Below are 14,643 nucleotides of genomic sequence, written 5' to 3'. Positions count from 1 at the left end.
TTTTTTGTTCCCACAGTCATGGTCCTCCAACTCAGGGCAGCTGGGTTCCCAAAGCCCTTCACTGGTGTTGAAGGAAATAAATGCTTTAAAATTATCTCCTTTGCCTATGTCCCTGTTTGTTGGGTGACCATCCTCATGAAGTATCAGACCAATGTTTGCTCTGGTCCTCCTTTCCCATTAACATACTTAAAAAAGCCTTTTTTATTGTCCCCCACACCGCTGGCCATCTTCAGCTTTAATTGAGCCATGGCCACATAAATTTTATCCCTACAAAAGCAAGAAACATCCCTATAGTTCTGTCATGTCACCCGACCTTGCTTCCAGCAACCATTCACTTTCTTTTTCCACCTAAGCTCTTGAAAAAGATCCCTGCAGCCAGGCCAGCCTTCTGTCCCTCCTGCTTGATTTCTGACATTTTGGAATTGCCTGTTCCTGCACTATTAGGAGGTGGTACTTAAAAAATGACCAGCACTGATGGCTCCCAATGTCTTTAAAAGCAGTTTCCCAGCACACCTCACTAACTAGTTCCCTGAGAAGTGTTGAAAGGTAAAAAGCATATGAAAAGGTAAAGCATACAGATTAAATAGCAAATGCACAGATACATAGTGGAAAGCTGGGGAAAAAGAAATCAATAAACTGTATCTTGAGGTTATGCAACAATATATTCAAGATATATTCCATATATTCACTTACATGGGTGTTCAGTCTCATACCCAGAAGAAAGACAAAACAGCCTGTACCTGAGAAAAAAGATGGAACAAAAGAGTTACCTGAAATTAAAGTTAGATGACAAAAACCCAAGAAACAAAAATTGAAGTTACATTTATCATTCTTCACTCATTTAAAGGTGACTAGTTTTTTTACAACAGTACTATCAAAGTCATCTGAAGACATTTTTTTTTTTTTAGTAGTTAAACAAGTTGTAACTTTAAGCAAGAAAACAAAAATCCAAAACTCTTTTACTGAGGAAGTTGTGATATAGAACCTTATGTATATATATAAAAAAATGTACATAGTACACAACAAAATTAATAAAGAAACAGTAAATGTCTAAAACGTAAAAAGTAAGAGGATGAAAACAATGTATGTGAGTGTGGGGAGAATATATATATATATATTTGGTGTATACATATGTATACATTACATGTTATGAAAACATACATGCATCTATGTGCGTATGTCTGTATTTTTTTTTGGTGTATATATATATATTACATGCTATAAAAACTTCTACATGTATCTATGTGTGTATATACATACACATGCCATTTTATAAATTTATACATATTTTTAATGTATACAGAGAATGGAGTAAGTATTCCAGGAAGAAAAGGTCATTTTTTTCTAAATAATTAAATATCTGAGGTGAGGGACATCTAATTAAAGACAATATAGGGTAACACTGTGTTATTATTGCTTTTCTGCTACCTTTTCTACCACACTGTCTTCCCTGCTTCTTCCCTGTCATTTTATAAGCTTTTGTTAAAGGGCAAATGGATAACTGCAATACTACAGCTCTACATTTACACATTTCAACGTCAGATAAAATTTTACTCAGGCATATTACTACTACAGCTGTCACAAGACAGCTAGATCTATGCACAAAGCATTGATAGTAAAACCACCTAAGGAGAAATATGAAGAATAAGTTACTCATTTGTAAACATCATATATGTAAGTGTGTCCCATTGGATAAGACAAAGTGATGTTGATATCAAAGATATCGATACAGCTTAAGTTTTAAGTCTTAAAGTAATCTTCTTCCTTTCACACATTGCAGTGCAACACTATTGTCTAGGACTACTGATCTAGTATGCTATAATTAGATTTTATATATATTTCTTATAATCATCAGTCCACTTGGAAGTTACATATTTACTTTTGACGTCCTATAGCAGTGCAAAATACATGTCATATTTTAGGAACAGAGAAAGAGCTATCAGATAATCAGTGTTTAAAATGTGTATCTTTCTGAGGTAAGTGGGTGTTTTACTATTGGAGAGCCAATTATATTATTACTGAACATCAGAGAATTAATTTGTTGTGAAGCTGATTTTAATGAAACAGCACAGCAACTGATGATTTCTATATTTGGAATACAAATGAAACTCTTGAACTCTAGTTCACTTTGTAAGAGAATATGTGGAATGTTCGTGTAATTTTAAAACATTGTTCTGACATATGAAAATCAGAGGCCCAAGCCACCTAGGTTGGGAAATTTTTTTATGAAATTATTACATGAATAAGAAGATGAATTTTGATTACTTAACTGCTGTCAACTTGTTTATTTTCAGCTCCCACTACACGGGTAAGAGGTCTACAAGGAGACATCAAAAATTTGGACAAGGAGAATTTGCTGTTGGCACATGATGATTGTACCTTCACAGAATAAAATAAGCAGACACCTCTTTTGCACCCTGAAAAGTTTTTTCCTTATTTCCAGGTTGATTTGTTTTTACTTATAATCTTTATATCACAGCTAGGTGGCAAAGATTCATGGATCTTCTGAACCAGAAGTGAGCCAATGCACCAAAATGAACTAAAATATACGGTCATACAATATCTAGACCACGGGGAGGTCTGTGGTTAGATTTCATTCATGCCTTTGAAAGGAAAATTATATTTAAAAGAGGGCACTTCTAACCTAATCTGGACTGAATCCTCATACTGTGAGCAAATTACGACCAAGTCATTGTTAATTAACTTTGTGGCGCATGCAGTATGACTAAGACATATATGTGAGTAAGTTGAGCCATATTATTAACACTGAAATTACTTTTGTGTGGTTAAGGGGGAATAATAGTTAAATTTATTATACCCTTTAATACATAAATTTAGGGTAGGATAAGATAAGATAGGATAGGACAGGACAGGACAGGACAGGACAGGACAGGACAGGACAGGACAGGACAGGACAGGACAGAACAGAGTAGAATAGAATAGAATAGAATAGAATAGAATAGAATAGAATAGAATAGAATAGAATAGAATAGAATAGAATAGAATAGAATAGAATAGAATAGAATAGAATAGAATAGAATAGAGCAGAACAGAACAGAACAGAACAGAATAGTTCAAATGGAAGGCACCTACAATAATATCATTTCCAACTGTATGATGACTTTATAGCTAATCACAAGTTAATGCGTATAGCTAAGGTCATTATCCAAATGCCTCTGGAACACTGAGAAGCATAGGACATCAACCACCTCACTAGAAAAACTGTTCCAACGTTTGACAACCCTCACAATAAAGAAATTTTCCTAATATCCACTTTTAAACTTCTCTGACTCAACTTTCTGCATTTTCCATGTGTTCTATCATTAGCTGCCAGGAAGAAGAGATCAGCAACTCCCTCTCCATTTCCTCTCCTCAGGAAGTTATAGAGAGTAATCAGGTCACTCTTTCCCTTCTTTTCTGCAGACTAGATAAGTCAAATGTCTTCAGCTTCTCCTCCATTCTTTTAACCCGTTTTGTTACCCACCTCTGGATGTTTTTAAGTATCTTAATATCCTTTTTATATTGTGTAGCCCAGAACTGCACACAATATTTGAGGTGAGGCTACATCAACATTAAATGTAGTGGGAGAATCACCTCTTTTTAGAGGCTGGCTATAATGTGTTTAATGCCACCCAAAATGTCATTTGCCATCTTTTCTGCCAGGTGGCCTGGCTGCCAGGTGACTCATGCTGAGTTCACAGTCAGGAAGTTCCCCCAGATCCCTTTATGCAGAGCTGCTCTCTAGCCAATCAACTCAAAGTCTGTAGCTGTGTTTGACATTACTCCATCCCAGTATTTACCTTTGTTGAACTTCATGCCATTGATGATTATCCAATACTCCCATATATTTAGATACATCTTCAAGGTCTCTCATCCCTCCAGAGAGTCAACAGCCACCTTCCAGCTTAGAATCATCAGCAAAATTGCTAAGTATGCATTTACCTCCTGCATCCAGATCATTGAAAAAAAAAATAGCAAACAGAACCAGCTGTAGAACTGAGCCCTGGGGAACACTGCTAGTGAATGGCTGTTGGTGAAATGTAGCTGCATTCACTACAACCCTTTGAGCTTTGCCATTCAGCTGGCTTGTCACCCAGCATAACATGATCTTGTTCATCTCACAGTTGGACAATTTGTCCAGAAGGATATTGGCAGGGACAGTATCAAAGGCCTTAGTGAAATCCAGAAATATTACATCCACTGCCTTCACTTCATCCACTGAGTGGGTAGTCTTACCACAGAAGGAGATTAAATTATTGAGGCAGGAATGTACCTTGATGAACCCATGTTAATTATGCCTGATAATATCTTTGTTCTTTACGTTGCTTTCAATATCACCGAGGATAATCTCTGTAATTTTTCCAGGAACTGAGCTCAGACAATCAGGTCTGTACTTTCCAGTGTGGTCTGTCTCCTGCACCCTCCTTGTAGATTGGTATAACATTGTCTAGCTTCAAGCAAGCAAGGGCCTCCTCACTTTCCCATGACGTTTAGACTGTTGAGAGAACATGAGAGAACTATGTTGAGAGAACATAGAACATGACTGTTGAGAGGGGTCCAGCTCTATGACTTGCTAACTCCTTCAGTACCCTTGGATGAATCCTGTCAGTCCCCATGGACTTATGAATGTTCAACAGATACTACAGATCACTTACAATTTCAGTGTCCATAACTGCAAAGTCACTGCTGCCACAATCATAGAATCATATAATCATGGAATTGTTAAGGTTAGAAAAGACCTCTAAAATCATTTAGTCCAACCATCCCCCTACCACTAGTATTACCCATTAAACCATGTCCCTAAGTACCACGTCCAACCTTTCCTTTAACACTCCCAGGGACAATGACACCACCACCTCCCTGAGCAACCCATTCCAATGTCTAACTACTCTTTCTGAGAATAAATTTCTCTTAATTTCCAACTTGAACCTAACCTAGCACAACTTGAGTCCATTCCCTCTTGTCTTGTCACTAGTTATCTGTGAGAAAAGGCAGACTGCCAGCTCACCAAAACTTCCTTTCGTGGTCCTTCAATTTTGAGGACAAGGCATCACAAGACCTATCATTTATACTAAGAACTGAGGCAAAAAATCATGAAATGCCTCTGCCTTTCCCCCATCCTCACATGTTATGCATCAGTCTTGGTCAAGTATGAATCCAATGTTTTCCTTTGACCTCTTCTTGCTGTTGATTTACTTAAAAAAACTCTTTTGTTGTTGTTGTTTTCTGACACCATACTGGCCAGTGTCAATTCAAGATGACCTTGCTTTTTCTTGTTTTCTCCCTGCAGATACAAACTGTAGCTCTGTAATCTTTCTATAAAGTATGACCTTGGTTCAAGAGGTAATATATTTTCCTCCTGAGGATAGAGAGGCCTTGCAGAGAGATCTTGAAAAAAACTGAGGGCTGGGCAATCACGAATTTTATGAATTTTAACAAGAGCAGGTGCTGGATTCTGCACCTGGTACTGGGCACTCTTGGGTAAATGTACAGACTAGGTGACAAGAGGCTGGAGAGCAGCCCTAAGGAAAGGGATCTGGGAGTTTTGTTGATAGCATGATGACTATGAGTCAACAATGTGCCTTGGAAAACAAAAGGGCCAAACGTATCCTGGCGTGTCTTAAGCATGGCATTACTAGCAAGCTGAGGAAGATGATTGTCCTACTCTACTCTGTGCTCGTGTGGCTTCATCTCCAGTGTACAGTTTTGGGCACCACAGTATGAGAAGGATATAAAACTGTTAGAGAGTGTCCAAGGAGGGCTATGAAGATGGTGAAGTGTCTAGACGGGAAGATGTATGAGGAATAGCTGAGGTCACACAGTTTGCACAGCCAAGAGAAGAGGAGACTGATGGGTGAACTCCTTGCAGTATACAGATTCCTCACGAGGGGCAGTAGAAGAGAAGACGTTGATGACCAGAGATAAGACCTCAGGGTGACCAGAGATAACACCTGAGGTAATTACTTGAAGCTGCATAATGGGAGTTTCAGATTGGAAATTAAGTAAAGGTTCTTCACTGAGAGAGAACCCCCAGGATGTCAGGGGGCTGAGGATGTCTTCATTGAGAGATAGCCCCCAGGATGTCTCAGGCAGCCCCCAGGATGTTGCAAGTCTTGCAGTCTTCTCAGCATATGGCAACTGCTGCTGCTGCCACAGAAGCTGCTCTTACTGAAGCAGTCACCTTATTTAAAAAAAAAAAAGTGTGTGTGTGTGTGTGTGTGTGATTTTGTGTGTGCGTTTATTTCACCATTTTAAACTTACAGCGTTTATGTAAACACAGGATGTGAGTAATATAAATACAGAATGTGAACGGTTCATGATTTGGGATCCAAGTCCAATATAATTAGGATAACACCTCAAATCCCTCTGACTTCAAGTTCTGCATATGCATACATTATTATAAATTAATTTGAAATTATTGTTTAGGCAAGATTACATGTGGGTTAGAAAAATTCAGATGGCAAAGATTGTGTAACGAGACAGGAACATACTGTGAATTACAAACAGAAGGAAGTGATACAGAAACAAAAGGGAAATACTTAAATAATCTGATCCTCACGTAGAAGACAAAAGAGAATTTTGGAATGAGATTTGAGTCAGTGCACACTGAAAAATCCTGTTACATTTCTCTACGCAGAATTTTATTTTAAACCTATTTTTGATATCTCCTATGTCTTTAACACATGCTTTGAGACATTTTCTTCTTGCTTGTAGTTACAAGTAAAGTGATTTATGTTAAATTAATAGGTATAGCTAGGAAATATACAGTGAAGTTATCCAGAAAGATCAACAAGAATTTTTTGTGCAGAAGTTATGGTCTCATAACTGAAAAACAAACAAGCAACATCAAATCAAGAAATTTTTGGTTGGTTGGTGTACTGGGTCTTGCTGAGATGGAGTTAACTTTCACTGCAGTGACCCATATACTGTTGTGTTCTGCTCTTGTAACTAGAACAGCAATGGTATCACACCAATGTTCTCTCTATTGCTGAGCAATCCTGGCACAGCATCAGAACTCTCTCCAAACCCCCCCAAAGCCAGTAGGCTGGGGTGGGCAAGAAACGGGGAGGGAACATCACTAGGGCAGCTGACCTAAAGCGACCAAAGGAATATTCATAGAACCATAGAAAGCTCGTTTTGGAAGGGACCTTAAAAGTTCCAACCTTTAAAATTAGTTCCACCCCCCCTACCATGGGCAGGGATGCCACTCTCTAATCAAGTTGTCCAGGGCCTCATCTAACCCGGTCTTGAACATCTGCAGGGATGGAGCATCCACAACTTCTCCGGGCAACCTGTTCCGTTGTCTTACCACCTTTTGAATGAAAATATTCCATAACTTATGATGTCACACTCAGAAATAAAAAGTGGGAAAGGGGAAGGAGAGTGGGGGCTGTAGTTATAAAGATATCTGTCCTCTCAAACAACTGCTATGCATAACAAAACCCTACTTCCCAGGAAGTTGTCAAACATCGTTTCTTGATGGGAAGTAGAAATATATATATATATATATATATATTATTTTTTTTTCTCTCTCTGTGCTTCCACACAACCTTTGTTTGATTTTTCTATCTTCCTTTTCCCTTTAATTAAATTATCTTAACCTGTGAGACTTATTTTTTTCCAGCATACTTTATTTTTCCCCTCTTCTTCTGAGGTAGTGGATTGAGAGGATGGTTGTGGTGGGTGGAGTTTAGCTGCTCAGCAGAGTAAAACTACCACTTTGTTGTTGTTGTTGTTGTTTTAAAGATATACTCTTTACTTGTTTATTATTATTATTATTTTAAGATATGCAGACTTAAGACAGTCTCAGATATAACTGGTGTGATATCTATCAGACAATAACTGCCAACACTATAGAAAGATTCTGAATTAAATTTCACTGAGTGAGATAATGTCAATTAATCCTGAAACAATTTTTTTTTTCTTCATTGTAAATCTGTAGCAACTAAGAATGAATGTGGAATAGAAAATAAATAAATAAATCCAAGATCTAGGAACTGTCAATTTGCACTAAAGTAAAACAAAATTGCTATAAACTTTATAACATTGAGACTGTTAATTGAGAAACCATATCTTAAGGGTTGTTGGACCCCTCCTCATAGACATACCCAAGATGAAAGAAGAGTTTTTGGAAATGCAAACAGAAACAACAGATCACAATCACAATCAGTAAATAATTTGTTTATTAAAATAAAGTAACCTTGGAAGCAACCTCGGAAGAAAGAGATCAAAGACTAAGTCTCCATCACAAATAAAACCATATACAATAAATTTGGATATAATATGGAAATGGGAACCAATGAGGACAGAAATGGTAAGTAGAGCATTGACAAATATGTGAAAATGATCCCAGAGAGGAGAGGAAGAATATGGACCATCAACATCATGCTCCCTCAGCAGAAAACTCACATTTCTAATAACACATCAAAATCACATTCAGCATCCTCATCTTCTTCCTGAAAAAAAAAAACTAGTACCATGGATAATAGGACCCAAAGGAACTGGAAAAGTAAGAACAAGATGAAATAACTGAAAATTGTGGACTGCAACTTTTAGTATCATTGTTACTGGACAAATAATTCTTAGACAGTTAAGACTACAATTATTTATTGTTTATTAAGGTTCACAATGAACACAGTGATTTGATACCTCTGCTTTTTATCATTAGTTTGTAAAATTTAATTTCAAAACAACTAGAGAGAAAATGGGAAACCTGGATGATAATTTGCAATGTAACAGGGAAGATTAAGATTTTATTTTCTAACTGTATTATACAGTTGTTCCAACATTGTATTGGGTTTACATGTCGAGGTTGTGGTAGCTGAGCAGGGGAACAGGGGCCAGTGACTTCTATGAGAAGGACTCAGAAGCATCGTTATGTTAGATAAGGGCCAGTTCCAGCAATCTTGAAAAGAGATCCACTGCTGGCCAAAGCTGAGCCAATGAGTGATGCTGGTTGCATCTCTGTGAGAGAATATTTAAGAAGGAATAAAAACTTCTGTGCAGCAGCAGCCTGAGAGAAAAGTGAGAAAATGTGAGAGAATATTGTGGTTTACTATTCAGTTAATACACAGATATCTTTTCTCTTGACTAAGACCACCACTGTGCAATGTCCATACAATGTTCATAAAATATCCACTCCATTTTTTACTCCATGACTCAGGTTCTATCTGTTATGGTTGTTTTTCAGAGCAGTAGAGGTGGTGTGTCATGTGGATTTATCAGATGCCAAAGCCATCTTAGGTCAGGTCACTGCTACATTTGCACTATGTCTTGCAAGATTCAACCTTTGTTGTTTTGAGTGATTCCTGCTATAGGACTTCCTATAACTCAGATCATAGGTTACAACAATTTAAAGGTATATCCTTCATGGTGTCCATGCGTGGGACCTTCAGACCAGGCTATAGGGTTTAACATTGCTATGAACTCTTCCCCTTGCCCCTGTTGCAGCCTGGGCTTGTCCATTGACTACAGTCCGTAAAGGCGTACCTGCTCTGGAATGGCTGTATCCATGAACACAGTCCATTCAGAGGTTTATCTACAGTGCCACGGAATATTCCATAGCTACTAATGCTTTGAGGTCTACTTGTTCTGGTGCAGACTTATTATTGGGCCACAGCCTCTTCAGAGGTATACCTGCTGTGGCATGGACTTTTGCACAGCTAAAGTCACTTCAAGGTGTACCTGCTCAGGAGCAGCCTTTCCCATTTGCCACAATCCCTTCAGAGGTCCCTTCAGACACCTGCAGTATCATGGTCTTATTCACAGACACAGAACACTTTGGGGTATTTTGACATGGACTGGTCCACAGACATGGACACTGTAAGGTGTACCTTCTTTGGCATGGACTTCTTTCTGGCAACTGATGCTTAAAGGTGTACTTTGCTTCACAGGGGACTTATCCATTGCCAGAGATGCTTTGGGGTGTACCTTCTCCTATGTCAATTCATCCACAGGTCACAGTGCCTCTGACTCAAGTTCAGTCTGGAGTTCCAGCCTGCCGAGTACAGAAGCACAAGTAGAGTATCAATGCCTTGGCTGATGACCTATCCATGTGGATGCCCATAACAGTTATCAAAATGTCCCCAGGCACAGCAAAGCAAGATGACAGGGAGTAGAACTAACAACAGAAGCAAATACAGCCTCTAACAAGCACTAGACTAACATACAGGAAGGCAAACAAGCCCCATGGCAAGCACAGAAGCCTGTCAATTAGCAGCTAAACAGCTATAACATCTATAAATTTGGTCTAGCATATTCCACACCCCAATCAAATTTGTCAACACCTTAAACCCTCTATATAATAAAATATATTTTATTAGGATTAAAATTAAAACAGAGCAAAATTTTATCCTAAATATATACTATTGCTGACTGGATGAGGAATGAGTCTGTATTCAGAGATGACACCAAGTTTTGCAGATGACACCAAGCTGGCAGAAGTCTTGATCTGCCGGAGGGTAGGAAGGTCCAGCAGAGGAACCTGAACAGGTTGGATTGTTTCGCAGAAGCCAATGGGAAGAGGTTCAACATGGCTAAGTGCTGGGTCCTGCACTTTGGTCACAACAACCCCATGCAGCGCTGCAGGCTTGGGGCAGAGTAGCCTGAAAGCTGTGCAGAGGAAAAGGGTCTGGGAGTGGTGGTCAATGCTCACCTGAACATGAGACAGCAGTGTGCCAACGTGGTCAAGAAGGCCAAGGGCATCCTAGCTTGTATCAGGAATAGTGTAGGCACCAGGACCAGGGAGGTGATTTTACTCCTGTACTCTGCTCTGATGAGGCCATGTCTTGAGTACTGTGTTCAGTTTTGGGCCCCTCACTACTAGAAAGACATCGAGGCCCTGGAGCGTGCCCAGAGAAAGGCTACAAAGCTGGTGAAGGGCCTGGAACACAAGTCTCCTGAGGAGCAGCTGAGGGAACTGGGGTTATTTAGTCTGGAGAAGAGGAGGTTCAGGGGAGACCTTATTGCTCTCTACAACTACCTAAAAGGAAATTGTGGGGAACTGGGGGTTGGCCTCTTCTCGCAGATAACTAACGATAAGACTAGAGGGAATAGCCTCAAGTTGTGCCAGGGGAGGTTAGGAGAAATTCAGGGAAATTAGGAGAAATTCCTTCTCAGAAAGAGTGGTTAGACGTTGGAATGGGATGCCCAGGGAGGTGGTGGAGTCACCATACCTGTTTTTTTTTAAGGAAAGATTGGACTTGGTGCTTAGGGACACAGTTTAGTGGGTAATATTGTTGGTAGGGTGATGGTTGGACCAGATGATCTTGGAGGTTTTTTTTTTTTCGTTTGTTTGTTTGTTCTTTTTCAGCCTTAATAATTCTATGATTCTATGATTTTTAAAGATCTTTATCTTTTCAAGTCTTAAGTACCAATGTATGTTAGATATAAACCAGGAGCAAGAAAAAGTCATAAATATTTCTCTTTCATTTGTTCTCCTTAAACAAGTTACTGTTTTCAGTCTATATTCAAATGGACAGACATCTGTGCTACAAAATTTGCCATGAAAATTGGCATTATATCTCAGATTACCACTGCAGAGAAGACAAAGAGATGAACTTTATTTCTGAAGTAGTGAAAACTCTGCTGAGAAATAGACCTTGTCCATGATCTTTCCTTCCAAGAAAGTTCACCACTTTCACTAGTTTCAGAACTAAAGAGAGTCCCTTGTTTCAACAAGAAGGGTTATAAAAGATCTTATTTAATAATAAATAAATAAATAGAAAAGATTATATAAAAAAATACTGACAATTTAAGAGTTGGAAAAAATCATTCTTTAACGTAGTCATTTTAAGCTAGACTTATTTCAGGTCATCTAACCTGTAAATAATTATGATAAAAATGTGAAAAACCTGTCTTGTATTTGTTTTTTGATTTTTCACTTTGAAATTCCCGGACAGTCTCCACCAACAAGTACAGAGCTTGCCTGCTTTCTTTTTTTTTTTTTTTTTCACTTTTCATCTGTTTTATTGTTTATTTCTTTTATCTTTACAGCACTATCTCTTGAGTTTAAATTATGATTATCACCTTACATCTGTTCTTTCTCTTTAGAGATAGGCATCATTGTAGGTATTTTTTTTCTCAAAATAATATTGTATGTGCAGCTTGTCAGGGTATAGGTAATATATTATTTTTTCCATATAAAATTATTTGACCCTGAGACAAATTAATCACATTCTTTTTGAGTTATTGTTTATGATATTTTAACTAAATCAGTTTATGTTTAAAATGATCAAAACATTTATATAAGAAGAAAATAAGTAATAGTAAATCTTACAGTAGATGAGTTGTCCTGGTTTTGTCTGGGATAGTTAATTTACCTCCTAGTAGCTGGTATGATTCTGTGTTTTGGATTTAGAATGAGCGTAAGGATGATAACACACAGATAATTTAGTTGTTGCAGAGCAGTGTTTACACAGAGACAAGGACTTTTCAGCTTCTCATGCTGTCCTGCTAGTAAGGGGGCTAGGGGTGCTCAAGGAGTTGGGAGGGAACACAACTAGAACAGCTGACTTAAACTGGCCGAAGGGATATTCTATATGCTATGCTATGCTATGCTATGATGTGATATATTAATATTATGTGATGTTATGCTATGTTATATAAAATATTATTATACATATTCAACATGAATTTTATAAAATTATACAATATTATTTATTATTTGATATATTATTTATTATTTAATATATTATTTATTATTTATATTTATAATTACTATTTTATTTATGTTACTATTATTATTTTGCTCTTCCTTTTCTATCTTATTAAACTGTCTATCTCAACCCACGAGCTTTTACATTTTTTTCCATTTCTCTCTGTAATCCCACTGTATGTGGGGGAGAGTAAGAGAATGTCTGTGTGCTGCCTAGCTGCCCAACAAGTTAAACAACAACATAAGTATAGGGATATACATGTCACTAGCACTTCTCTTCCAGAAGGTGTGTGCCAAATGTTGCAGTCTCACAGATGTTGCAGAGAACTCACAGACCCATGCCTAACCTAAGAAGGTGTTACTTTAGTCAGTGGCCCGCTTCCAAGAGATGATATGTGGTTCAACTGGATGAATTTCTGACAGCAAGAAAACCTGACCCTCGACTGCTCCTGCAAAAATCTTCAGTCTGTTGTTCTACTTTCATTAATGCCTCATGCAGGGTCTCGGGGTCCTCCCTGTTCATTGGCAGCCCTCTAGGAAATCCCTGTATGCCACATTGCTACCCAGTGCTACTACAGCATGATGCAGCAATTCCTCTCCCCACAGAAGTGAAAATAGCCAACACAATCTCTGACATGACCTTCCTTTAATTTATCTGTGTCCCCACAGTCTGGATTTATTGCATGTCAGCTGCCTCCCAGATTTTATTCTTCCTTAACTAAAGGAGTTAAAAGTTGGTTAGCAAGAGATTGCATCCACTGACACTTTAACACTGTATTTTGTGGTTTGTAAGGAGTAGCTAATGACTGAAGATCTTACACCTCTCCTCTCATCCTCGTTCAAATAAACTGATGTACTTACAATGATGCCAACACAGCTGCCATGAAATTTAACACATCGATAAGAGCATTTTGCAGCTCTTTACATGGCCTTTTCAGTCATCCTGACTAAAAAAAATTCATTCACCTGCATTAGTATTTTATTATATATTTTTTTTTCTTACACTTAGATTTGTCCTCAAAATATTCAAAATCAAAACCAAGATGTAGCAAGCACTGATTAGTTTGTCAGGCACTCTAGCTAAGATGCCAATTTTTTTTTGTTTGTTTGTTTTTGTTTTTAAAGTTATATTTTATTATCATGTTAATGAAAATAAATAATGCTTCTTTAAAAAAGAACAACAACAACGACAACAAAAAAACCAGCACAGTTAAAAAACACAGTTCAGTCAAAGACATGTATATCCAGCAATCACGTTTCCCATGTAAAATACATATATACATATTCTATTCTATTTATACACTAACACATATAATTATACAAACAGAATCATAGAATGGTTTAGGTTGGAAAGGACCTTAAAGATCACCCATTTCTAACCCCCCTACCATGGGCAGGGACACCTCCCACTCACCCAGGTTGCTTAAAGCCCCATCCAACATGGCCTTGAGCACCACCAGGAATGGGGCATCCACAGCTTCTCTAGGTAACCTGTTCCAGACCCTTACCAGCCTCTGAGTAAAGACTTTCTTCTGAATACACAATCTAAATCTACTTTTTTTTTTTTTTTTTAAGTTTAATGCCATTAGCCCTTGTCCTATCACACTCCCTGATAAAGAGTCCCTTCTCAGCTTTTCTGTAGGCACCTTTAGGTACTGGAAACCTACGTATGAGGTCTCTCTGGATATTTCTCCATGCTGAACAACCCCACCTCTCAAGCTGTCTTCATAGGAGAGGTGCTCCAGCCCTCATGGCCCTCCTCTGGATTTGTTCTAATACATGCACGTCCTTCTTGTGCTGGGGGCCCCAGAGAAGAATGCAGTACTCCAGATGAAGTCTCACAAGAGTAGATCAGAGAGGGAAAATAACCTTCGTCAAAATGCTGGCCATGTTTCCTTTGATGCAGCCCAAGATACAGTTGTCTTTCTAGGCTACAAGTGCACATTGCCATCTCATGTTGAGCTTCTCATTAATCCATACCCTAAGTC

This window comes from Anser cygnoides, chromosome Z, assembly GCF_040182565.1.
Source record: "Anser cygnoides isolate HZ-2024a breed goose chromosome Z, Taihu_goose_T2T_genome, whole genome shotgun sequence".
Classification (NCBI taxonomy): domain Eukaryota; kingdom Metazoa; phylum Chordata; class Aves; order Anseriformes; family Anatidae; genus Anser; species Anser cygnoides.
The sequence above is the reverse complement of the archived record's forward strand: the minus strand, read 5'-3'. Positions refer to the sequence as shown.